The sequence below is a fragment of the Nerophis ophidion genome, linkage group LG21, assembly GCF_033978795.1.
Source record: "Nerophis ophidion isolate RoL-2023_Sa linkage group LG21, RoL_Noph_v1.0, whole genome shotgun sequence".
NCBI lineage: Eukaryota > Metazoa > Chordata > Actinopteri > Syngnathiformes > Syngnathidae > Nerophis > Nerophis ophidion.
The window spans coordinates 10,949,544-10,976,466 of NC_084631.1; the positions used below are offsets into that span (position 1 = coordinate 10,949,544).

The following is a 26,923-nucleotide window of genomic DNA, read 5'->3' on the forward strand; positions in this document are numbered from 1 at the left end:
ACCGGTCGATCTACGTTCCCATCCTCACCTATGGTCATGAGCTTTGAGTCATGACCGAAAGGATAAGATCACGGGTACAAGCGGCCGAAATGAGTTTCCTCCGCCGTGTGGCGGGGCTCTCCCTTAGAGATAGGGTGAGAAGCTCTGCCATCCGGGAGGAGCTCAACGTAAAGCCGCTGCTCCTCCACATCGAGAGGAGCCAGATGAGGTGGTTCGGGCATCTGGTCAGGATGCCACCCGAACGCCTCCCTAGGGAGGAGTTTAGGGCACGTCCAGCTGGTAGGAGGCCACGGGGAAGACCCAGGACACGTTGGGAAGACTATGTCTCCCGGCTGGCCTGGGAACACCTCGGGATCCCCCGGGAAGAGTTAGACGAAGTGGCTGGAGATAGGGAAGTCTGGGTTTCCCTGCTTAGGCTGCTGCCCCCGCGACCAGACCTCGGATAAGCGGAAGATGATGGATGGATGGATGGATGGACATTACTCACAAGTATGGAAGACTGGACCAAGCAGGCTTCGAGCCACAGCAAGTTTTAAGTGGGATGAGACCCGGCTTTTCGGGAAAAAATGCCAGAGCAGACTTATTCTAAACATTATATGACCCCTAACCCTAAAAATGGTAGAATTAGATATCATTAAATTGAAATAAAAAAACAAAATTAAACACACCTCCATTTATTTTTCAACAGAAAAATACCATTAAATACAGTACATTTATAATCAAGCTTAAGTAGCAATAATTATTTCAATTGAATACACTTAAAACTAAGTGTACATAGAAATAAAGAATACATGTACATTATGCCATTTTGGGTTGTTTATATTTTACCTCATTTTAAATGTATTTTGTTGTATACTTTTTCTATTTAGGCTTAATTTCAAGTGTATTATTTATGTCTATATCAACACATAGATTTTAAGTGTATTGTATTGATTTTTGCATTATTAGCTTAATTTGAAATGTACAGTATTTATCGTAAATTTAGGTATATTTAATTGTTTTTTTGTTTGTTTTTTGATTACATTTAAAGAGTTTTAGGTATCTCTTCTCTTCACTGTGAATAAGTCTGCTCTGACATGTTTTTGTGAAGTTCAGTCTCATCACAAATACTATTTAAGCTTTATTTTGAGTGTATTTAATTGTATTATTTATTTTTATATTTTAGCTTAATTTTAAGTGTGTTTAATTGTATTTAAATTCTAATTATTTTTTGTATTTTTTATTCAAGCTTAGTTTGAACTGTATTTACATGTATTATTTATTTATATTCATATTTATGTTTTAGTGCGTTTAATTGTTTTATTTTATTGTATAACCATAACCCTAAAAATTGTAGATTTATATATAATCAAATTGAAATAAAAATACAATTAACCACACCTACATTTATTTTTGAACAGAAACAATACTATTAAATATAGTACATTTAAAATTCAGCTTAAGTAGAAAAAAATATTTAGATTGAATACACTTAAAATTAAGTGTACAAAGAAATGAAGAATGCATGTAAATACTTAAAATTAAGCCTAAATAGAAATAAACATACAGCTAAACACATTTTAGATTAAGTTTAAAAATAAAAAACCCAAACAAATGAATACACATAAGTTTATGCCTTATGTGTATTTAACTATGTGTTTTTTCTTTTTAAACTTAATTTTAAATGTATTTAGTTACATTTTTGTTTTCTATTTAGGCTTTTTTATGTCTATTAACATATATTATTTATTTACATTCAAACCTAGTTTTAAGTGTATTTAACTGTATTATTTTTTGCAACTTCTGCTTATGTTTGAATGAAAAAAATATAATTAAATAATGTACATTTAAAATGAAGCTTAAGTTGCAAAAAATAATCAATTAAATAGACTTAAAATTAGGTGTTTATAGAAATAAATAATACATATAAATACACTTAAATTGAAGCCTTAATAGTGAAAAAAAAAAAAAAAAAACGTAAAAAATTAATTTGAAATAAAATAAGCAGCAAATTAAACACACATTGGTTTGTTTAAATGGAAAAAATATAATCAAATAATGTACATTTAAAATTAAGTAATACAATTAAACACACTTAAACATAAGTGTAAATAAAAATAAAAAATACATGTAAAAACACTTACATTTAACCCAAAATAGAAAACATACAACTAAAACAGTTATATTTAAAATTAAATAAAATACACTTAAAATTAAGCTGATATAGAAAAAGATATAATGCAATTAAATACACTCAAAATAAAGCTTAAATAGTATTTGTGATGAGACTGACCTTCTGAAAAAATATGTCAGAGCAGACTTATTCACTTTACGAGAGAAGAGCTACCTAAAAATACTCAAAATTAAATAAAACACACAAACAAACAAACAAACAAAAAACACCTAAATACACCTAAATTTGTGTTTGAATAAAAACATACGATTAACTACTGTACATTTAAAATAAACCTCATGTAGCAAAACCCAATACAATTAAACTTAAAATCTAAGTGTTGATAGACATACATAATACATGTAATTACACTTGAAGTTAAGCCTAAATAGAAAAAATATACAACAAAATACATTTGAAATGAAGTAAAATAGAAAAAAACTAAATTAGATAAACATAAGTTTACTTTTCAATGAAAAATACAATTAACAATTAAATACTGTACATTTAAAATGGAGCTCAACTTGCAAAAAATAATACAATTATTTACACTTAAAATGTGTGTAAATAGAAATAAATAAAATATGTAAATACAAACCAAAACAGAACGAATACAACAAAATACAATTAAAATAAAATTTTAAAAATTATACCGTTAAATACACCTAAAATCAAGCTAAAAGAGAAAACAATTATTACAATTACATACACTTAAAATAAGGCTTAAATAATATTTGTGATGAGACTGAAATTCTCGAAAATATGCCAGAGCAGACTTATTTCACAGCGGAGAGAAGAGCATTCAGTGGCTCTTTTTCCAAAACGCACACTCCTGGCCCCTCCCTCCCTTCTCTCCTCTGCTCTTTCGCCATCAGCTCATCCTCTGGGATGTGAATGTGAGTGGATTTTACTCTTTGAAGTGTTTACTACTGCAGCAATATGATTCTTCAAGTCAAGGACTTTTGGGATTTCTGATCGTTTGTGAGGGTACCAACGGGACTTCTGAGTGTGTGCGGCTCCAGTGTACATTCATTCCTCATGGAAAGTATGCAGAGTGAACTAAACTGCTCCAAGGTCAAGCTGTCCCCCATCTTAAAGCCTTTATCAAGTGTTCCTGTGACGCCTCATCAAATGTATGAGAAATAAATTCAAACTACCAACACTTTAAAGACATTTTACAGAGAATTAGCTTGGGATACTGCCACCTAATTGTGTTTTATAAATACTCCTGAAACCAGTGTACACTATCATAAGTGTGTTCAATAGTTATCTATTATTATTTTTCACCCCCTCCCCCGAAGTTAATGTTTGTTTTTTTATCTTAAAAGTGTCAAGATAGTTCTTAAATAAAACTAATAATGCTTTTATGCCATTGCCTCTCACACTCCCTTTTCCATAGACATCAAAGTTTAAAAGACAGCAAGGCAGGAAATTGGACGAGAGCTCGTAAAATCGAGGCCTGATTAAAAATACCGATAAGTCTTTTAAAATCTGCATAGGCATGTTTTTTTCCCTTGTTTTACCACCTGACGTGAAATGGTTGCCATAGCTGCAAAAGAAACAAAACAAAGAATTAATAAAAACGAGCATTAATTGCAGTTTGTTGATTAATGAACGACTTTTTTGGAGAGATACTGACGAAAACTGTACAAATAAATATCCATCCATCCCATCCATTTTCTACCGCTTATTCCCTTTCGGGGTCGCGGGGGGCGCTGGCGCCTATCTCAGCTACAATCGGGCGGAAGGCAGGGTACACCCTGGACATATTTTGAAAAAAAGGTTTACATAGAAAAAAAAATGTAGTTTCAAGAGAAAAAGTAATAGAATTAGTTATACTTTAAATAAAATAAAAAACAAATAAAAAACCCACGATTAAATACATCTAAGTTTATGTTTCAATAGAAAAAATACAACTAAATAATGTTAATTTGAAATGAAGCTCAAGCAAAAATTATTACAAGCAAATACATTTAAAATTTAATGTCGATATGAATAAATAATACATGTAAATACACTTGAAATTAAGCCTGGATAGAAAAAAAAAAGAAACTACAATTAAAATGTATTTCAATTAGGAAAAATAGCGTACAAATAAATACACTAAAATAGAAAATAGATAGGCAACAATAAAACACAATTAAAATTCATCTCAAAAAGAAATAAATTGAAATAAATACATATAAAAGTAAGTTTAGTTAGGAATATATAAACATGTTAATTCAATTAAAATGAAGCCTAAATAGAAAAAATATAACAAATAAAATTGATTTTAAATAGAAAAAAACAATGCAATGACATACACTTAAAATTGTATTTAAACAGAAAAACTAATACACCTAAAATACGGCTTATATGATAAAAACTAATACAATTAAACAGAAAATTAGACTTGAAATAAAAAAAACCCAATACAATTAAATACATTTAAAATTAAACTTAAAATACAATTAAATAAACTTAAAATGAAGTTTAAATTGTAAAAAAAGAAAATAAACAAATACACTGAGAATATCTTTCTGTAAAATGAGATACTTAGAATAAAAAAACACATTACAACTACGACTATTTTAATTGTATTAAACCTAATTAAAACATATAATACGTTGATGCAACTTAAAAAGGGTCGCAACATTTTCCAATTAATTTTTGCAAGTTCTGGGAACTTACTGCTTTTTTTAAAAATTTGTCCAAACTTTGTATAATTAAGTTGGTGATAAGTTGCAGATGCGACAAAATTAAGTTTAACGAACATAAAAGAAGGCAACGAATTGATAACACCACACCTAATTAAATGCCTTTTGTAGGTTGGTAAAACACAGAATAATTAAGTTGGAGATGCAACAAAATTAATAAAACTTTTAAAAAATGTCCGAAAAATGAGAGGAGAAAGCAAATTGATTAAGTTAAACCTAATTAAAACATAAAATACTTTGATGCAACTTAAAAAGTGTCGCAACATTTTCCAATAAATTTTTGCAAGTTCTGGGAACTTACTGCTTTTTTTTTCATTTGTCCAAACTTTGTATAATTAAGTTAGTGATATGTTGCAGATGCTACAAAATTAAGTTTAACGAACATAAAAGAAGGCAGGAAATTGATAACACCACACCTAATCAAATGCCTTTCGTAGGTTGGTAAAACTCGGTATAGTTAAGTTGGAGATGCAACAAAATTAATGAAAACTTTCAAAAAAAATGTCCTAAAAATGAGAGGAAAATGCAAATTGATTACATCAAACCTAATTAAAAAATAACATACAATACTTTGATGCAACTTAAAAAGTGTCACAACATTTTCCGAATAATTTTTTTTTAATTCTGGGAACTTAATGCTTTTTTTCCCCCCAAACTTTGTATAATTAAGTTGGTGATAAGTTGCAGATGCGACAAAATTAAGTTTAACGAACATAAAAGAAGGCAGCAAATTGATAACACCACACCTAATTAAATGCCTTTCGTAAGTTGGTTAAGCTCAGAAAAATTAAGTTGGAGATGCAACAAAATTAATGAAAACTTTTGAAAAAAATGTTCTAAAAATGAGAGGAAAATGCAAATTGCTTACATTAAACCTAATTAAAAAAATAACATGCAATACTTTGATGCAACTTAAAAAGTGTTGCAACATTTTCCAAAATTTTTTTTTTCCAATTCTTGGAACTTAATGCTTTTTTAAAATTTTTTTGATAAGTTGCAGATGCAACAAAATTAAGTTCAACAAACATGAAAGAAGGCAGCTAATTGATAACACCACACCCAAATAAATGCCTTTCGTAGGTTGGTTAAACTGTGTATTATTAAGTTGGAGATGCAACAAAATGAATGAAAACTTAAAAAAAAAATGTCATAAAAATTAGAGAAGAAAGCAAATTGATTACATTAAACCTACTTAAAATATAATTTGAAAAATGTTACTTTAATCCAACTTAAAAAAAAAGTTAGACACATTTTGTCAAGTTTTTTGAAGTTATGAGCTTATGAATTTGTAAGGTAGAATAAAAAAAAAGAGCAAAACATGCATTACACTCCATCCATTTTCTACAGCTTATTCCCTTTTTGGGGTTGCGGGGGGCGCCGGCGCCTATCTAAACTACAATCGGGCGGAAGGCGGCGTACACCCTGGACAAGTCACATTACACTCTCCCTCTGATATTTAACATCCAAGATAAAACGTGCCTTGAAGGAGAAATGGATCAAACTAAGCCGTGCTTCATGTTCCCGAGACTGTCCAACAATGTTGACAAAGGCCTGACATCCATGTTGATCTTCATGAAATATTCCTCTGTGCGCTCTTCCTGTCCAGGACAATGCACCTCCTCACTAATTCATGCAGAGAGTCCTGCAGTCTCAGGGCAGCCATTTCTCCCGGCCACAGCATTAACGTGAGTGGCCGCGTCGTCTCCCATGTTCGCATCCACGTCCATTCCTTCACTTTCGTCTGGGGGGGGAAAGGACATTACAGCCCAGCCATTAGCTAAAGAGCTCGGCGTAAAGCAATTATCCGCCATCTAATCTGCCTTCGCATGCACACTCCAGCATTCACTACGTCGAATGAAACGCATTAGAGGCCTACTGAAACCCACTACTACCCACCACGCAGTCTGATAGTTTATATATCAATGATGAAATATTAACCTTGCAACACATGCCAATACGGCCTTTTTAGTTTACTAAATTGCAATTTGAAATTTCCCGCGAGTTTCTTGTTAAAAATGTCGCGGAATGACGACGCGTACGCGTAATGGAGACTATAAATTAATCAATCAATCAATGTTTATTTATATAGCCCCAAATCACAAATGTCTCAAAGGACTGCACAAATCATTACGACTACAACATCCTCGGAAGAACCCACAAAAGGGCAAGGAAAACTCACACCCAGTGGGCAGGGAGAATTCACATCCAGTGGGACGCCAGTGACAATGCTGACTATGAGAAACCTTGGAGAGGACCTCAGATGTGGGCAACCCCCCCCCCCCTAGGGGACCGAAAGCAATGGATGTCGAGCGGGTCTAACATGATACTGTGAAAGTTCAATCCATAGTGGCTCCAACACAGCCGCGAGAGTTCAGTTCAAGCGGATCCAAGACAGCAGCGAGAGTCCCGTCCACAGGAAACCATCTCAAGTGGATCAGCAGCGTAGAGATGTCCCCAACCGATACAGGCGAGCGGTCCATCCTGGGTCTCGACTCTGGACAGCCAGTACTTCATCCATGGTCATCGGACCGGACCCCCTCCACAAGGGAGGGGGGGACATAGGAGAAAGAAAAGAAGCGGCAGATCAACTGGTCTAAAAAGGAGGTCTATTTAAAGGCTAGAGTATACAGATGAGTTTTAAGGTGAGACTTAAATGCTTCTATTGAGGTAGCATCTCGAACTGTTACCGGGAGGGCATTCCAGAGTACTGGAGCCCGAACGGAAAACGCTCTATAGCCCGCAGACTTTTTTTGGTCTCTAGGAATCACTAATAAGCCAGAGTCTTTTGAACGCAGATTTCTTGCCGGGACATATGGTACAATACAATCGGCAAGATAGGCTGGAGCTAGACCGTGTAGTATTTTATACGTAAGTAGTAAAACCTTAAAGTCACATCTTAAGTGCACAGGAAGCCAGTGCAGGTGAGCCAGTACAGGCGTAATGTGATCAAACTTTCTTGTTCTTGTCAAAAGTCTAGCAGCCGCATTTTGTACCAACTGTAAAGAACAATGCTGTTGGTGGAAAGCGGTGGATTGCAGCTGTCTTTAGCACAGAGACACAGCCGGGGTTATTTGTTCGTTGTGAAGCGGAGCGGTCAAGCGAACATGTTTTCTCTACGTCAACCAGCATGTTTTTGGATGGGGAAATTGTGAGACATCAGTGGATTATTCATCGTCCTGCAGCAGCTGTCATGTCAAATAAGGAAGCTGTCTCTCTGAGACACTGCGTGTTCACCGCAGCCATCCGACCTCGAGGTATGTCTTTACAATCTTTAAAATCTCACTAAAACACTATTAAAACAATAAGCAGATAAGGGATCTTCCAGAATTATCCTAGTAAATGTGTCTAAAAACATCTGAATCGCTCACAATGCAATCGCCTTTTCTTTTTAACTTAATTTTTTATTTTTAAAATTTCTAGTCCTTCGCTATCAATATCCTCAGCCACGAATCTTTAATCCTTGCTAAAATTAATGGCAAAATTGTCATTTTCTCGGTCCGAATAGCTATTTTTGTTGGAGGCTACCATTATGAACAATGTGAGGATGTGAGGAGCCCTCACACGGGTGACGTCATTGTCTGCGACTTCCGGTACAGGCAGGGCTTTTTTATTAGCGACCAAAAGTTGCGAACTTTATCGTGGATGTTCTCTACTAAATCCTTTCAGCAAAAATATGGCAATATCTCGAAATGATCAAATATGACACATAGAATGGACCTGCTCTCCTCGTTTAAATAAGAAAATCTCATATCAGTAGGCCTTTAAGTTGGGCCCATAATCACAAAACTGACCACACATGATCCATCGTATGTGAACGGATGAATGCATTATTTATTTGGAGTGCACATAAATTATCACGAAACAAGTCATTTAACATGATTATTACTGATTAATCAAAAAAGTATCTAATGTAATCTGATCGCCCATTAGACAAAGTCCCTGCTGCCCTCTAGTGGCTAGAACAAATATAGCTGATGAAAAGAACGTAAAGGAGACGTTTGGCGTGGGAATGTTGACGTTTAATTTTGTTATCTGGAGAGAAAAGAACGGAAATTGGGTTATATCCGGGCTGTTGTGCGACACAAAGCCACGACTTTGTGGCGCAAGAAAGCGACGCAAGCAGTCGCTCGTTTCGCTTCGATCGCCTCGTCGTCCTCGTGGAAACTTTCTGGCGAGCATGGCGTCAGATGTCGTGAATGTTTGCCATTTCCTGTTTGCAAACAGAACATGGCCTCTGTCCTGTCATTCATTCAGTCATTCATTCATTCATTCTTCGCTTTGCTTACTGTTGTTTTGAAGCAGGTCAAAGATCCTCTATATAACAGGACCACTCTTCTGTTTTTAATGATCTACTTAACTACAAAAATGATTGTCAAAGATCCTCTATATAACAGGACCACTCTTCTGTTTTTAATGATCTACTTAACTACAAAAATGATTGTCAAAGATCCTCTACAAGACAGGATCACGCTGCTGTTTTTAAGGACGTACCGTAGAAACTCGAGTGAAAGGTCTTTATTATTACAAGAGAGCTCTGCTGTTTTGTTGTTGTTATTATCTCAGATCATACATCAGATTATTTTGTTGTCTGAGGTCACATATCAGTTTAGTGTGTTGTCTGGGGTCAATCAATAAGTTTATTATGTTGTCTGAGGTCATACATCAGTTCATTTGGTTGTCTGATGTCAGACATTAGTTTATTGTGTTTTTGGAGGTCGTACGTACATCAGTTTATTTTGTTTTCTGAGGTCACACATCCGTTTATTTTGTTGTCTGGGGTCATACGTCAGTTTATTTTGTTGTTGTCTGAGGTCATACATCAGTTTGATTTGTTGTCTGAGGTCATACATCAGTTTATTTTGTTGTGTGAAGTAATATGTCAGTTTATTTTGTTTTCTGAGGTCATACATCAGTTAATTTTGTTGTCTGAGGTCACATCAGTTTATTTTGTTGTTGTCTGAGGTCACACATCAGTGTATTTTGTTGTTGTCTGAGGTCACACATCAGTGTATTTTGGCCGTCTGAGGTCATACAACAGTTTATTTTGTTGTCTGAGGTCATACATCAATTAATTTTGTTGTCTGAAGTAATATGTCAGTTTATTTTGTTGTCTGAGGTCATACATCAGTTAATTTTGTTGTCTGAGGTCACATCAGTTTATTTTGTTGTTGTCTGAGGTCACACATCAGTGTATTTTGTTGTTGTCTGAGGACACACATCAGTTTACTTTGTCGTCTGAGGTCATACATCAGTTTATTTTGTTGTCTGAAGTAATATGTCAGTTAATTTTGTTGTCTGACGTCACATCAGTTTATTTTATTGTTGTCTGAGGTCACACGTCAGTGTATTTTGTCGTCTGAGGTCATACAACAGTTTATTTTGTTTTTGTCTGAGGTCACACATCAGTTTATGTTGTTGTCTGAGGTCATACAACAGTATATTTTGTTGTTGTCTGAGGTCACACATCAGTTTATTTTGCTGTCTGAGATCAAACAACAGTTTATTTTGTTGTTGTCTGAGGTCACACATCAGTTTATTTTGTTGTTGTCTCAGGTCACACATCAGTTTATTTTGTCATCTGAGGTCACAGTACAGGTTATTTTGTGGTTTTTTGAGGTCACACAAGTTTATTTTGTTGTCTGAGGTCATACGTCAGTATATTTTGTTGTTGTCTGAGGTCACACATCAGTTTATATTGTTGTCTGAGGTCATACATCAGTTTATTTTGTTGTCTGAGGTCACATCCGTTTATTTGGCTGTCTGAGGTCATACAACAGTTTATTTTGTTGTTGTCTGAGGTCACACATCAGTTTATTTTGTTGTTGTCTGAGGTCACACATCAGTGTATTTTGTCGTCTTATGTCATACAACAGTTTACGTTGTTGTTGTGTGAGGCCACACATCAGTTTATTTTTTTGTCCGAGGTTATACAACAGTTTATTTTGTTGTTTTCTGAGGTCACACATCAGTTTATTTTGTTGTCTGAGGTCATACAACAGTATATTTTGTTGTTGTCTGAGGTCACACATCAGTTTATTTTGCTGTCTGAGATCAAACAACAGTTTATTTTGTTGTTGTCTTAGGTCACACATCAGTTTATTTTGTTGTTGTCTCAGGTCACACATCAGTTTATTTTGTCATCTGAGGTCACACTACAGGTTATTTTGTTGTTTTCTGAGGTCACACATAAGTTTATTTTGCTGTCTGAGGTCACACATCAGTTTATTTTGTTGTCTGGGGTCATACGTCAGTTTATTTTGTTGTTGTCTGAGGTCACACATCAGTTTATTTTGTTGTCTGGGGTCATACGTCAGTATATTTTGTTGTTGTCTGAGGTCACACATCAGTTTATTTTGTTGTCTGAGGTCATACATCAGTTTATTTTGTTGTCTGAAGTAATATGTCAGTTTATTTTGTTGTTGTCTGAGGCCACACATCAGTTTATTTTGTTGTCTGAGGTCATACAACAGTTTATTTTGTTGTTGACTGAGGCCACACATCAGTTTATTTGGTTTTCTGAGGTCATACATCAGTTTATTTTGTTGTCTGAGGTCATACGTCAGTTTATTTTGTTGTCTGAGGTCATACAGCAGTTTATTTTGTTGTTGTCTGAGGTCACACATCAGTTTATTTTTATGTCTGGTCATACAACAGTTTATTTTGTTGTTGTCTGAGGCCACACATCAGTTTATTTTGTTGTCTGAGGTCATACATCAGTTTATTTCGTTGTCTGAGGTCATACGTCAGTTTATTTTGTTGTTTGAGGTCATACAACAGTTTATTTTGTTGTTGTCTGAGGTCACATATCAGTTTATTTTTATGTCTGAGGTAATACAACAGTTTATTTTGTTGTCTGAGGCCACACAGTTTATTTTGTTGTCTGAGGTCATACAGCAGTTTATTTTGTTGTTGTCTGAGGCCACACATCAGTTTATTTTGTTGTCTGAGGTCATACAACAGTTTATTTTGTTGTTGACTGAGGTCACACAACAGTTTATTTTGTTGTTGTCTGAGGTCACCAATCAGTTTATCCTGTTTTCTGAGGTCATACATCAGTTTGTTTTCTTGTCTGAGGTCATACATCAGTTTAGGTTGTTGTCTGAAGTCACACATCTATTTATTTTGTTATTGTCTGAGGTCACACGTCATTTTAGTTTGTTTTCTGAGGTCACACATCAGTTTAGTTTGTTGTCTGAGGTCATACATCAGTTTACTTTGTTGTCTGAGGTCATACGTCAGTTTATTTTGTTGTCTGAGGTCATACATTAGTTTGTTTTCTTGTCTGAGGTCATACATCAGTTTAGGTTGTTGTCTGAAGTCACACATCTATTTATTTTGTTATTGTCTGAGGTCACACGTCATTTTAGTTTGTTTTCTGAGGTCACACATCAGTTTAGTTTGTTGTCTGAGGTCATACATCAGTTTACTTTGTTGTCTGAGGTCATACGTCAGTTTATTTTGTTGTCTGAGGTCATACATTAGTTTGTTTTCTTGTCTGAGGTCATACATCAGTTTAGGTTGTTGTCTGAAGTCACACATCTATTTATTTTGTTATTGTCTGAGGTCACACGTCATTTTAGTTTGTTTTCTGAGGTCACACATCAGTTTAGTTTGTTGTCTGAGGTCATACATCAGTTTACTTTGTTGTCTGAGGTCATACGTCAGTTTATTTTGTTGTCTGAGGTCATACATTAGTTTGTTTTTTGTCTGAAGTCATACGTCAGTTTATTTTGTTGTCTGAGATCATATATCAGTTTGTTTTGTGGTCTGAGGTCACACATCAGTTGATTTGGGCTACGCCGCCACTGATAAACGGGATTAGCGAGTACGGCAGATTCCAGAATATCTGTTGCATAATCCTTCATGGATTATGCAATGGTATGCTGACATAATTGCTGCAGTGTGCACAAACAGCATGCGGCTCTCTGCTTGCGTGTCACAAACTGTTTCGTCGCTGCCTCAGCTTTTCCGACCTTTCACCTTTCTCATCCGCCCTGTCTTGCCCTGAAACAACGTCCTCGACGACGACTTCTTGCACATCCTGTGTTTACTCACTCCCCCACGATTAAAATCTTCTCGTAATGCGACGTACGATTTGAATTTCATTGGCTCTCAGCAATGACAGCTGGCGCGGCTTAAAGTGTAATTAAGGCCATCACGCCATATTTGGAGGGAAACAGAGACAATTTCATTAATTGGGGCGTCGATTAAAGAGAACGCTCGAAGAATAAAACAACAATTTGTGTTCCGATGTACCACCTCTAGTGGTCACTGTTAGTATGACCCACCCGCAGAGTTCACCCTATACTTGCCAACCTTGAGACCTCCGATTTCGGGAGGTGTGTGTGTGTGTGTGGGGGGGGCGTGGTCGGGGGGTGGGAAAGACTCGCGGTTGGGGGCGTGGTTAAGAGGGGAGGAGTATATTTACATCTACAATTCACCAACTCGAGTATTTCATATATATATATATATATATATATATATATATATATATATATATATATATATATATATATATATATATATATATATATATTATATATATATGTATGACATACTTGACTTTCAGTGAAGTCTAGCTATATATATTTATTTTATTATATATATAAATAAAATAAATAGTTGAATTTCAGACGGCACCTATCACATACACAGGAATAAAAACACAGTTGTTCTACTAACTGTACTGTACTTGCTGGTTACTTAAAAAAACCCAATAACACTTACCTTTCACTATTTGAGTAACCTTTGTTCTGCCATTTATTTCTTCATTTTGCTCGGTGTAATATATTGGGTTAGAGTCAATAACCAGGCGAGGTGATAAGTTATGTCTCTTTACTGTGGGCTTCAGAACAGACTCCCTCACTTGCCGTCAGGTGCGTAACACCACGTAAATCGTTGGCCAATCAAAAGGCAACCCCATAACGCTATAGCCAACATTCACCAGGAGATGGCAACAGACGACATAGAATCACTCTATTACAGACGGCGTCCCCATGGCTGTAACTTCCTCGTTCTTCTGCTTCGTCTCCTTGTGTGTGCAGTTTTTTATTCAAATCTGTAGATGTTGTAACGTGATTGGGCAGGCAAGCTGTTTATATAGTGGGAAAGCGGACGTGAAAACAGGCTGTCCCCACTCAGCTCCGCAAGGAGCTGGAGGGGGCGTGGCCTCCAGCTCAGGCTGAATTTCAGGAGAAAATTTCTTCCGGGTGTTTTCCGGGAGAGGCGCTGAATTTCAGGAGTCTCCCGGGAAATCCCGGAGGATTGGCGAGTATGGTTCACCCGCAGCTCCAAACAAGTATTTTTGTTATGTTCTGTAAAAACATAGATTTTAAATTTGCATGTTTATTTTTTATTTCACCCAATTGAATTAATTCAATAAAATTACATTTTATATTGATGTTTACCCGCCCAATACGAGCCGCTTTTTAATTCTCGCTTCTTGTGTCACAGCAGCAACTTTGAACCGGTATGTATATGTCAGAGTGTGTGTGAGTGACAGGAAGAAAAGCTCTGTCACGCATAGGGGAGAAGTGGTTTGCATGAGTCCTCATTTTCATTTAAAACCTGTATCAATTTGTCTTGCATACCAGTTTCAATTATGGGAACAATTTTAATTGAATGAGGTAAATTTGAAAAATTTGGGGCAGGCACTAGGGCCATGCGCTCCCCCAACTGGTATGGGCGTGGTTCCAAAGTTTTCCTGGGCGCATTGTTAGGGTTCAATAGAATATATCGTCATTTTTACGTATGCAGTCCGAGAATTAAGACTTTAAAAGAAACAGCGACTGTGAGTATCCTGCGTTTACGTGATCGCCCTCCCAAATGTGTCAGGCTGGTAATTGGTAAAGACCCCTGGAAGGTATCTATTTTTTCCTATGAATTGCTTTCTAGGTGTTCGTCGTGGCGTATAATACTACTTTAACCCTATTCATTCATTTATTCATTCATTGTTTCATGCATCCATTGGTTAATGTATTGTAACCCATTCATGCAATCATTAATTTATATATTCATCAATTTATCCATTCACTAACCTATTCTCACTTTACTCACCATTCTTTCTGTCTTTCATTCATACATTATTTCATTCATTTAATCATCGATTCATGCATCATTGGTCTATTCCAACACCCTTAATTTATTATAACCTCATTCAGATACTGTTTAATAAATGATGGTTATTATATACAAATTGTATTTATTATATGATGTTATTATATACAAATACTATTTATTATATGATGGTTATCATATACAAATACTAGTTATCATATGATAGTTACTATATACAACTATTGGTTATTATATGATGTTATCATATACAAATACTAATTATTATATATATGATGGTTATCATATACAAATACTGGTTATTATATGATGGTTATTATATACAAATACTAGTTATTATATGATGGTTATTATATACACATACTGGTTATTATATGATGGTTATTATATACAAATACTAGTTATTATATGATGGTTACTATATACAACTACTGGTTATTATATGACGTTATTATATACAAATACTATTTATTATATGATGGTTATTATATACAAATACTAGTTATCATATGATAGTTACTATATACAACTATTGGTTATTATATGATGTTATCATATACAAATACTAATTATTATATATATGATGGTTATCATATACAAATACTGGTTATTATATGATGGTTATTATATACAAATACTAGTTATTATATGATGGTTATTATATACACATACTGGTTATTATATGATGGTTATTATATACAAATACTAGTTATTATATGATGGTTACTATATACAACTACTGGTTATTATATGACGTTATTATATACAAATACTATTTATTATATGATGGTTATTATATACAAATACTAGTTATCATATGATAGTTACTATATACAACTATTGGTTATTATATGATGTTATCATATACAAATACTAATTATTATATATATGATGGTTATCATATACAAATACTGGTTATTATATGATGGTTATTATATACAAATACTAGTTATTATATGATGGTTATTATATACAAATACTGGTTATTATATGATGGTTATTATATACAAATACTAGTTATTATATGATGGTTACTATATACAACTACTGGTTATTATATGATGTTATTATATACAAATACTAGTTATTATATGAGGGTTATTATATACAAAAATATTTATTGAATGATAGTTATTAAATACAAACACTAGTTATTATATGATGTTATCATATACAAATATTGCTTACTAAATTATGTTATTATATACAAATACCGTTTATTATATGATGGTTATTATATACAAATACTGGGTATTATATGCTGGTTATTATATACAAATACAAATTATTATATGAGGGTTATTATATATAAATACTGGTTATTATATGATGGTTATTATATACAAATACTGGGTATTATATGCTGGTTATTATATACAAATACAAATTATTATATGAGGGTTATTATATACAAATCCTGGTTATTATATTTCTAATGTTAGTTGCATGAGGGCTGGGTATGACGCTGCATAACTTTCACACGCCGCACGGAGCAAAGATGGCGGCCCATAGAAAGCGGCGCCAATGTTGTGATGTTGGATTTGTGTTGTGTAACCTTCTCCTGGTCTTTCTTACGGGCGTGTCCTCTTCTCTTCCCCTTTCTCTGCAGAGCCTCAACTTCTTCTTCCTCTCTCACCTCTTCTCGCTCTGTGCGCTCACCACACGTTCGCTAACGCCCTCCCTTTCCCCGCTCTTCTCGGTGCTTGCTTGAGTGCGTGCTTAGCCTGACGCCATGTGTGTGTGTCTCCTGTCCTGTCCGGCGGGGGTCAAAGTTGAGGGTAGCAGGCCGTCATCGGCCGAGGCCTGCAGGTGTGTAACTCTCGGCCGACGTGGCGATGATGATGATGATGATGATGATGATGATGATGGCATATATAGACTCCCGCTTCTATATATGCGTGTGCGTCGCCGTCCGAATGGCGCACGGTGCACAGCGGCGCTCTTTATTTCCCCTCAGTTTTGGCGCGGGGCAAAAAAAATGGCGCCTAATGTGTCATGAGAGGAAATAAAAAATGCGAGGAAAGATCTGCATGGAGCACAAGGCGCACGGCGAGGCTCCTCTGTGGAGATGTGAGCAGCAAGCGTGAGAGCACCGTGCAACTGCGTCTTCATCTTTGGCCGCAGGAAAAAGACGCTGTTAAAAAAAAAAAACGGCGTGAAAAAAGTGGAGACGGAATGTGCAGGAAAAGTGTGCCTTCAAGATAAAACTCAGGGAAAACTAACACAAATGTATTTTTACGATTAATAAAAAAACATGAGGCCTTCAATATATATACTGTGGGGCAAAAAAAGTACTTAGGTAGCCACCGATTGTGCAAGTTCTCCAACTTAAAATGATTACAGAGGTCTATAATTTTCATCATAGGTACACTTCAACTGTGAGAGACAGAATGTGGGGAAAAAAATCCAGGAATTCACATTGTAGGAATTTTAAGTAATTTATTTGTAAATTATGGTGGAAAATACGTTTTTGGTCAACCATTCAAAGCTCTCACTGATGGAAGGAAGTTTGGGCTCAAAATCTCACGATACTGCACATAATATTACACATAAGTAAACACGCTGCAGGACTGCTTGTATCCCATCTGATATCACATACAACATAAAACGCTGCAGGAATGCTTGTATCGCACATAATATTCCACACAAGTAAACACATTGCCGGTCTGTTTATATCACATATTATATCACATGCAAGTAAACATGCTGCAGGACTGCTTGTATCGCACCTGATATCACACACAAGTAAACATGCTGCAGGACGGCTTGTATCCCATCTGATATCACATACAACATAAAACGCTGCAGGAATGCTTGTATCGCACATAATATTCCACACAAGTAAACACATTGCCGGTCTGTTTATATCACATATTATATCACATGCAAGTAAACATGCTGCAGGACTGCTTGTATCGCACCTGATATCACACACAAGTAAACATGCTGCAGGACGGCTTGTATCCCATCTGATATCACATACAACAAAAAACGCTGCAGGAATGCTTGTATCGCACGTAATATTCCACACAAGTAAACACATTGCAAGTCTGTTTATATCACATATTATATCACATGCAAGTAAACATGCTGCAGGACGGCTTGTATCGCACATGATATCACACACAAGTAAACACGCTGCAGGACTGCTTGTATCCCATCTGATATCACATACAACAAAAAACGCTGCAGGACTGCTTGTATCGCACATGATATCACACACAAGTAAACACATTGCGAGTCTGTTTATATCACATATTATATCACATGCAAGTAAACATGCTGCAGGACTGCTTGTATCGCACATGATATCACACACAAGTAAACGCGCTGCAGGACTGCTTGTATCCCATCTGATATCACATACAACAAAAAACGCTGCAGGAATGCTTGTATCGCACATAATATTCCAAACAAGTAAACACATTGCAAGTCTGTTTATATCACATATTATATCACATGCAAGTAAACATGCTGCAGGACTGCTTGTATCGCACATGATATCACACACAAGTAAACACGCTGCAGGACTGCTTGTATCGCACATAATATTCCACACAAGTAAACACATTGCGAGTCTGTTTATATCACATATTATATCACATGCAAGTAAACATGCTGCAGGACTGCTTGTATCGCACATGATATCACACACAAGTAAACACGCTGCAGGACTGCTTGTATCCAATCTGATATCACATACAACCAGAAACGCTGCAGGAATGCTTGTATCGCACGTAATATTCCACACAAGTAAACACATTGCGAGTCTGTTTATATCACATATTATATCACATGCAAGTAAACATGCTGCAGGACTGCTTGTATCGCACATGATATCACACACAAGTAAACACATTGCGAGTCTGTTTATATCACATATTATATCACATGCAAGTAAACATGCTGCAGGACTGCTTGTATCGCACATGATATCACACATAAGTAAACATGCTGCAGGACTGCTTGTATCCCATCTGATATCACATACAACATAAAACGCTGCAGGAATGCTTGTATCGCACATAATATTCCACACAAGTAAACACATTGCAAGTCTGTTTATATCACATATTATATCACATGCAAGTAAACATGCTGCAGGACTGCTTGTATCGCACATGATATCACACATAAGTAAACATGCTGCAGGACTGCTTGTATCCCATCTGATATCACATACGACAAAAAACGCTGCAGGAATTTGCTTGTATCGCACATAATATTCCACACAAGTAAACACATTGCAAGTCTGTTTATATCACATATTATATCACATGCAAGTAAACATGCTGCAGGACGGCTTGTATCGCACATGATATCACACACAAGTAAACACGCTGCAGGACTGCTTGTATCCCATCTGATATCACATACAACAAAAAACGCTGCAGGAATGCTTGTATCGCACATAATATTCCACACAAGTAAACACATTGCGAGTCTGTTTATATCACATATTATATCACATGCAAGTAAACATGCTGCAGGACTGCTTGTATCGCACATGATATCACACACAAGTAAACACGCTGCAGGACTGCTTGTATCGCACATGATATTCCACACAAGTAAACACATTGCGAGTCTGTTTATATCACATATTATATCACATGCAAGTAAACATGCTGCAGGACTGCTTGTATCGCACATGATATCACACACAAGTAAACACGCTGCAGGACTGCTTGTATCCCATCTGATATCACATACAACCAGAAACGCTGCAGGAATGCTTGTATCGCACGTAATATTCCACACAAGTAAACACATTGCGAGTCTGTTTATATCACATATTATATCACATGCAAGTAAACATGCTGCAGGACTGCTTGTATCGCACATGATATCACACACGAGTAAACACATTGCGAGTCTGTTTATATCACATATTATATCGCATGCAAGTAAACATGCTGCAGGACTGCTTGTATCGCACATGATATCACACACAAGTAAACACATTGCGAGTCTGTTTATATCACATGCAAGTAAACATGCTGCAGGACTGCTTGTATCGCACATGATATCACACATAAGTAAACATGCTGCAGGACTGCTTGTATCCCATCTGATATCACATACAACATAAAACGCTGCAGGAATGCTTGTATCGCACATAATATTCCACACAAGTAAACACATTGCAAGTCTGTTTATATCACATATTATATCACATGCAAGTAAACATGCTGCAGGACTGCTTGTATCGCACATGATATCACACACAAGTAAACACGCTGCAGGACTGCTTGTATCCCATCTGATATCACCTACAACATAAAACGCTGCAGGAATGCTTGTATCGCACATAATATTCCACACAAGTAAACACATTGCCGGTCTGTTTATATCACATATTATATCACATGCAAGTAAACATGCTGCAGGACTGCTTGTATCGCACATGATATCACACACAAGTAAACACATTGCGAGTCTGTTTATATCACATGCAAGTAAACATGCTGCAGGACTGCTTGTATCGCACATGATATCACACACAAGTAAACATGCTGCAGGACTGCTTGTATCGCACATGATATCACACATAAGTAAACATGCTGCAGGACTGCTTGTATCCCATCTGATATCACATACAACATAAAACGCTGCAGGAATGCTTGTATCGCACATAATATTCCACACAAGTAAACACATTGCAAGTCTGTTTATATCACATATTATATCACATGCAAGTAAACATGCTGCAGGACTGCTTGTATCGCACATGATATCACACACAAGTAAACACGCTGCAGGACTGCTTGTATCCCATCTGATATCACATACAACATAAAACGCTGCAGGAATGCTTGTATCGCACATAATATTCCACACAAGTAAACACATTGCCGGTCTGTTTATATCACATATTATATCGCATGCAAGTAAACATGCTGCAGGACTGCTTGTATCGCACATGATATCACACACAAGTAAACACATTGCGAGTCTGTTTATATCACATGCAAATAAACATGCTGCAGGACTGCTTGTATCGCACATGATATCACACATAAGTAAACATGCTGCAGGACTGCTTGTATCCCATCTGATATCACATACAACATAAAACGCTGCAGGAATGCTTGTATCGCACATAATATTCCACACAAGTAAACACATTGCCGGTCTGTTTATATCACATATTATATCACATGCAAGTAAACATGCTGCAGGACTGCTTGTATCGCACCTGATATCACACACAAGTAAACATGCTGCAGGACGGCTTGTATCCCATCTGATATCACATACAACAAAAAACGCTGCAGGAATGCTTGTATCGCACGTAATATTCCACACAAGTAAACACATTGCGAGTCTGTTTATATCACATATTATATCACATGCAAGTAAACATGCTGCAGGACGGCTTGTATCGCACATGATATCACACACAAGTAAACACGCTGCAGGACTGCTTGTATCCCATCTGATATCACATACAACAAAAAACGCTGCAGGACTGCTTGTATCGCACATGATATCACACACAAGTAAACACATTGCGAGTCTGTTTATATCACATATTATATCACATGCAAGTAAACATGCTGCAGGACTGCTTGTATCGCACATGATATCACACACAAGTAAACGCGCTGCAGGACTGCTTGTATCCCATCTGATATCACATACAACAAAAAACGCTGCAGGAATGCTTGTATCGCACATAATATTCCACACAAGTAAACACATTGCGAGTCTGTTTATATCACATATTATATCACATGCAAGTAAACATGCTGCAGGACTGCTTGTATCGCACATGATATCACACACAAGTAAACACATTGCGAGTCTGTTTATATCACATATTATATCACATACAAGTAAACATGCTGCAGGACTGCTTGTATCGCACATGATATCACACAAAAGTAAACACGCTGCAGGACTGCTTGTATCCCATCTGATATCACATACAACCAGAAACGCTGCAGGAATGCTTGTATCGCACGTAATATTCCACACAAGTAAACACATTGCGAGTCTGTTTATATCACATATTATATCACATGCAAGTAAACATGCTGCAGGACTGCTTGTATCGCACATGATATCACACACAAGTAAACACATTACGAGTCTGTTTATATCACATATTATATCACATGCAAGTAAACATGCTGCAGGACTGCTTGTATCGCACATGATATCACACACAAGTAAACACATTGCGAGTCTGTTTATATCACATATTATATCACATGCAAGTAAACATGCTGCAGGACTGCTTGTATCGCACATGATATCACACATAAGTAAACATGCTGCAGGACTGCTTGTATCCCATCTGATATCACATACAACATAAAACGCTGCAGGAATGCTTGTATCGCACATAATATTCCACACAAGTAAACACATTGCAAGTCTGTTTATATCACATATTATATCACATGCAAGTAAACATGCTGCAGGACTGCTTGTATCGCACATGATATCACACACAAGTAAACACGCTGCAGGACTGCTTGTAGCCCATCTGATATCACATACGACAAAAAACGCTGCAGGAATTTACTTGTATCGCACATAATATTCCACACAAGTAAACACATTGCAAGTCTGTTTATATCACATATTATATCACATGCAAGTAAACATGCTGCAGGACGGCTTGTATCGCACATGATATCACACACAAGTAAACACGCTGCAGGACTGCTTGTATCCCATCTGATATCACATACAACAAAAAACGCTGCAGGAATGCTTGTATCGCACATAATATTCCAAACAAGTAAACACATTGCGAGTCTGTTTATATCACATATTACATCACATGCAAGTAAACATGCTGCAGGACTGCTTGTATCGCACATGATATCACACACAAGTAAACACGCTGCAGGACTGCTTGTATCCCATCTGATATCACATACAACCAGAAACGCTGCAGGAATGCTTGTATCGCACGTAATATTCCACACAAGTAAACACATTGCGAGTCTGTTTATATCACATATTATATCACATGCAAGTAAACATGCTGCAGGACTGCTTGTATCGCACATGATATCACACACAAGTAAACACATTGCGAGTCTGTTTATATCACATGCAAGTAAATATGCTGCAGGACTGCTTGTATCGCACATGATATCACACACAAGTAAACACGCTGCAGGACTGCTTGTATCCCATCTGATATCACATACGACAAAAAACGCTGCAGGAATGCTTGTATCGCACATAATATTCCACACAAGTAAACACATTGCAAGTCTGTTTATATCACATATTATATCACACGCAAATAAACATGCTGCAGGACTGCGTGTATCGCACATGATATCACACACAAGTAAACACGCTGCAGGACTGCTTGTATCCCATCTGATATCACATACAACCAGAAACGCTGCAGGAATGCTTGTATCGCACGTAATATTCCACACAAGTAAACACATTGCGAGTCTGTTTATATCACATATTATATCACATGCAAGTAAACATGCTGCAGGACTGCTTGTATCGCACATGATATCACACACAAGTAAACACATTGCGAGTCTGTTTATATCACATATTATATCACATGCAAGTAAACATGCTGCAGGACTGCTTGTATCGCACATGATATCACACATAAGTAAACATGCTGCAGGACTGCTTGTATCCCATCTGATATCACATACAACATAAAACGCTGCAGGAATGCTTGTATCGCACATAATATTCCACACAAGTAAACACATTGCAAGTCTGTTTATATCACATATTATATCACATGCAAGTAAACATGCTGCAGGACTGCTTGTATCGCACATGATATCACACACAAGTAAACACGCTGCAGGACTGCTTGTATCCCATCTGATATCACATACAACCAGAAACGCTGCAGGAATGCTTGTATCGCACATAATATTCCACACAAGTAAACACATTGCGAGTCTGTTTATATCACATATTATATCACATGCAAGTAAACATGCTGCAGGACTGCTTGTATCGCACATGATATCACACACAAGTAAACACATTGCGAGTCTGTTTATATCACATATTATATCACATGCAAGTAAACATGCTGCAGGACTGCTTGTATCGCACATGATATCACACATAAGTAAACATGCTGCAGGACTGCTTGTATCCCATCTGATATCACATACAACATAAAACGCTGCAGGAATTTGCTTGTATCGCACATAATATTCCACACAAGTAAACACATTGCAAGTCTGTTTATATCACATATTATATCACATGCAAGTAAACATGCTGCAGGACTGCTTGTATCGCACATGATATCACACACAAGTAAACACATTGCGAGTCTGTTTACATCACATATTATATCACATGCAAGTAAACATGCTGCAGGACTGCTTGTATCGCACATGATATCACACATAAGTAAACATGCTGCAGGACTGCTTGTATCCCATCTGATATCACATACAACATAAAACGCTGCAGGAATGCTTGTATCGCACATAATATTCCACACAAGTAAACACATTGCAAGTCTGTTTATATCACATATTATATCACATGCAAGTAAACATGCTGCAGGACTGCTTGTATCGCACATGATATCACACACAAGTAAACACGCTGCAGGACTGCTTGTATCCCATCTGATATCACATACAACCAGAAACGCTGCAGGAATGCTTGTATCGCACATAATATTCCACACAAGTAAACACATTGCGAGTCTGTTTATATCACATATTATATCACATGCAAGTAAACATGCTGCAGGACTGCTTGTATCGCACATGATATCACACACAAGTAAACACATTGCGAGTCTGTTTATATCACATATTATATCGCATGCAAGTAAACATGCTGCAGGACTGCTTGTATCGCACATGATATCACACACAAGTAAACACATTGCGAGTCTGTTTATATCACATATTATATCACATGCAAGTAAACATGCTGCATGACTGCTTGTATCGCACATGATATCACACACAAGTAAACACGCTGCAGGACTGCTTGTATCCCATCTGATATCACATACGACAAAAAACGCTGCAGGAATTTGCTTGTATCGCACATAATATTCCACACAAGTAAACACATTGCGAGTCTGTTTATATCACATATTATATCACATGCAAGTAAACATGCTGCAGGACTGCTTGTATCGCACATGATATCACACACAAGTAAACACGCTGCAGGACTGCTTGTATCCCATCTGATATCACATACAACAAAAAACGCTGCAGGAATGCTTGTATCGCACATAATATTCCACACAAGTAAACACATTGCAAGTCTGTTTATATCACATATTATATCACATGCAAGTAAACATGCTGCAGGACTGCTTGTATCGCACATGATATCACACACAAGTAAACACGCTGCAGGACAATTAGTATCGCAGGTGATAACCCACACACATCCTAATGCTGCAAGATGGCTTATAACGCACACAATATCATACACAAATAAACATGCTGCAAAACTGCTTGAATCGAACATGATATCACACACAAGTAAACATGCTGCAATACTGATTGTATCGCACATCATATCACACACAAGTAAACATGCTGCAAGACTGCTGGTCTCGCAAATGATATCACACATAACAAACACACTGCAGGACTGCATGCATTGCCCATGATATCACACACACATCAAAACGCTGCAGGACTGTTTCCATTGCACATGATATCACACACAATTAAACACGCTGCAGGTCTGCCTGTATCACACATTATATCCCACACACATCAACATGCTGCAGGATGACTTGTATCGCACATCATATTACACACAAGTAAACATGCTGCATGATTGCGTGTATTGCACATTATAATACACATCAAAACGCTGCAGGACTGTTTGTATCGCACATGATATCACACACAAGTAAACATACTGCAAGGCTGTTTGTATCGCACATGATATCCCAAACAAATAAACATGCTGTAATAATTCTTGTATCGCACGTTATCGTCACACATAAGAAACACGCTACAGAACTGCATGTATTGCACATGATATCCCACAGACATCAACACGCTGTAGGACTGTATCGCACATGATATCACACACAAGTAAACATGCTGCAATAATTCTTGTATCGCACATGTTATCGTCACACACAAGAAACACGCTGCAGGACTGCATGTATTGCACATGATATCCCACACACATCAACACGCTGCAGAACGGTTTGTATCGCACATGATCAATCAATCAATCAATGTTTATTTATATAGCCCCAAATCACAAATGTCTCAAAGGACTGCACAAATCATTACGACTACAACATCCTCGGAACAACCCACAAAAGGGCAAGGAAAACTCACACCCAGTGGGCAGGGAGAATTCACATTCAGTGGGACGCCAGTGACAATGCTGACTATGAGAAACCTTGGAGAGGACCTCAGATGTGGGCAACCCCCCCCCTCTAGGGGACCGAAAGCAATGGATGTCGAGCGGGTCTAACATGATACTGTGAAAGTTCAATCCATAGTGGCTCCAAGACAGCAGTGAGAGTCCCGTCCACAGGAAACCATCTCAAGCGGATCAGCAGCGTAGAGATGTCCCCAACCGATACAGGCGAGCGGTCCATCCTGGGTCCCGACGAGCGGTCCATCCTGGGTCTCGACTCTGGACAGTCAGTACTTCATCCATGGTCATCGGACCGGACCCCCTCCATAAGGGAGGGGGGGACATAGGAGAAAGAAAAGAAGCGGCAGATCAACTGGTCTAAAAAGGAGGTCTATTTAAAGGCTAGAGTATACAGATGAGTTTTAAGATGAGACTTAAATGCTGATTTGTATCGCACCTGATATCCCACACAAGTAAACATGCTGCAATAATTCTTGTATCGCACATGTTATCACACACAAGAAACACGCTGCAGGACTGCACGTATTGCACATGATATCCCACACACATCAATACGCTACAGGACTGTTTGTATCGAACGTGATATCACACACAAGTAAACATGCATGCTGCCATAAGTCTTGTATCGCACATGGTATCACACACAAGAAAC

At 36.9% G+C, this 26,923-nt stretch overlaps 1 protein-coding gene across 4 annotated transcripts in view; it reads left to right on the top strand.

The window, feature by feature from the left end:
* Window positions 1-26,923, top strand: part of scn1ba (sodium channel, voltage-gated, type I, beta a) — a 46,052-nt gene that overhangs the window by 1,534 nt on the left and 17,595 nt on the right. The gene's annotated exons all lie outside the window — the stretch shown is intronic.